Genomic DNA, 2,858 nt, shown 5'->3' with positions numbered 1-2,858 from the left:
ATTAGAATCTGCAAAATCACTTGCAGAAATATCCTAAAGAAATATTCATGATTATAGACAAACTTCCCTTGAAAAAAATATTTCTCTGCTGAATATTTATGCTACTAAATATTTGAGAAACTAGAAGCAAAAAAATTCCCAACACTAAAAAATTAAATAAATTATGATGGTAGAATACTTGTTGCTTTTAAATAATATCTGTGAAATATTATTTTAACACATAATGAAACATTCATTACATTAAGAGTAAATGGTGGTTTAAAAATAGTCAACATAATATAATCCCATGTGTATCATATATCTCTGAAGCTGTATTTATTATCAAGAAGACATCAAAATTATTTTTTAAACATTCTGTTCCTCTGAAACTTTAACCTTATTTAAAAATAAAAACAGCTCTCGAGCTTTTTATGGAATAGTTGTGAAGGAAGTGTAAAGAGATGGCACCTGGTCACATGTTGTCTTAAGTGACAGTGACATCCATCCCTTTCTTGGCATTTGGCGTCTATCTACTGAATGGGAACACCAGGATATCTCCAAAGAAGAGATCCCTACAAAGAACTAACCAACTGGTGGGATCAGTTGATTCCACTCTGAATTATGGGACCTGCTAAGAATTCATCAGAACAGAAATAGGCTGCTAGTGTTGTAACAGGTGTCTAGAAGGGAGGTCTTCAAAAGATTAAAATGTGAAGACAGTTTCCAAATATGGGAAGAAAAGATGAGGACAAAAGTTTCTGTAGTAGCAGAAAGTAAGATATGCCCTGAGATTTCTCTCTTTACTAAGTTATAACAAGGAAGGAAGAAAAGAGCCAAATACAACTACAATAAACTATAATCTTTAAATGTAATCACTGTTAATGTAAATTAGCTTTCCCCTTTTACGTTCCATACATTAAAACAGAAGAAATGTCATGTTAATTGTATTTTGCTTCATTGCATGGCCACAGAATTCTTTTGCCTTTTGCTTAAATTTTAGTATGAAGCACTGACAATGAAGTAAATAAAAATCACAAAATGAAACTACAAACACTAGAGATAGAAAGAGGTATAAAGAATGTTAGTCAGCTGCTGAACAAGAGATGCTTAGAAAGGTTTTTTTTAAAAACTGCAAATTAAGAAGCTATTTAGAAGGGATTTCAAATCTAAAAGGAGTAGATAGAAAAGCATAAGAGAATGTAAGTGGCTTTGTGAGCAAGCACACAAAGAACAGCAGGCCCTAATCATTTCATATCTTGAACCAAGAAGTCAAGCAGGCCCAGGAAATGAAACCATCTCTATTGCAGGCATAGTGTCAGGGCCATCTCTCTTCTGACTACATTAATAATCAGCACTTGCCCTGAATTCTCCAAAACAACATCTGTGTATACATGTCCATGTGTATTATATTATATAAGATATATTAGGTATGCTATTTTATATTTTATTACAAATTACATAGTTACTACATTATACCTATTATTCCTTTCATTGCAAGGGAATTTTTCATATTTTGTGATACACACTGAGTTATTTTAAAACATATCTAAAAACAAATCATAGAAAATCCATCAAAAGTGAGGTATTAATAGATGTTTACTTTGTTTTCAGCATTCAGTAATTTTTTTGCATTTTCAGTGGTGCTTTGGCACTAATCATTCTGTTGCAATCATAGACTTGTTATGTCTGCCACAGGGGCATGGAAAGCAACTGGACATAGATCACAAAAGTGACCTTGCTGTGAATTCTGATGGATCCAGCATTGGAATTTTTCCCTTTTAGACTTTTCTCTCTATTCCATGCCCTCACCCTATTGGGGAATGGGATCATTGTGGGGCTCATCTGCCTGGATTCCAGGCTGCACAACCCCATGTATTTCTTCCTCTCACATCTGACCATTGTTGACATGTCCTATGCCTCAAATAGTGTCTCCAAGATGCTGATAAATCTTGTGAACCAAAAAAGAACCATCTCTTTTGTTCCATGCATAATGGCTTTTGCTCACACAGAGTGCCTGATTTTGGTGGTGATGTCCTGTGATAGGTACGTAGCGATCTGCCACCCACTATATTACTCTGTCGTCATGAGCTGGAGAGTGTGCACTGTCCTGGCTGTCATTACCTGCGTATTTAGCTTCCTCTTGGCCCTTGTCCATCTGGTTCTCATCCTGAGGCTGCCCTTCTGTGGGCCTTGAAAAATCGATCACTTTTTCTGTGAAATCCTGTCCGTCCTCAGACTGGCCTGTGCTGACATGAGGCTCAACCAACTCATCATCTTTGCAGCCTGTGTGTTTATCTTAATTGGCCCTCTCTGCTTGGTCGCCTACACTCACATCCTGGTTGCCATACTGAAGGTCCTATCTAGAGAAGGACACAGAAAAGCCTTCCCCACCTGCTCCTCCCACCTCTGTGTGGTTGGGCTCTTCTTTGGCATCTCCATAGTCATATATGTGGTCCCCAAGTTCCACCACTCTGAGGAGCAGCAGAAGATACTTTATACTTTCCCTGTTTTAAAGCCTTTTCAACACTATACTAAAGCCCCTCATCTACAGCCTGAGGAATGCAGAGGTGAAGGGCACCCTGAGGAAAGCACTGTGCAAGTAGAGGTCAACGTGAGAAATATCAAAGAGCCATAGGGAACAAGGAGATTTGCTTTCCATGAATATTGAAGTTGGAATATTTTCACCCTGTGCTGGGATAAATGCAGCCTTAAAATTGAAAACTATAGACAGAAACATAAAAGCTGAAACAATAATACATCTTGGAAATAAAACAGGCAAATACTTTCGGGACCTTGGGTAAGCATAGTTTCTTAGAGAAGACACAGAAAGCACTAGGGTTAAAATGTGATAAATTGATAAGTATTATCCTCTTCTGCTC

General features: G+C 37.2%; 1 pseudogene; it reads left to right on the top strand.

The window, feature by feature from the left end:
* The first annotated feature begins 2,008 nt into the window (after positions 1–2,008).
* On the top strand, positions 2,009–2,582 carry LOC119534855 (annotated as a pseudogene).
* The last annotated feature ends 276 nt before the right edge of the window (positions 2,583–2,858 follow it).

This window comes from Choloepus didactylus, chromosome 5 (genome assembly GCF_015220235.1).
Source record: "Choloepus didactylus isolate mChoDid1 chromosome 5, mChoDid1.pri, whole genome shotgun sequence".
Taxonomy (NCBI): Eukaryota; Metazoa; Chordata; class Mammalia; order Pilosa; family Megalonychidae; genus Choloepus; species Choloepus didactylus.
This window is presented reverse-complemented; position numbering and strand designations above follow the sequence as displayed.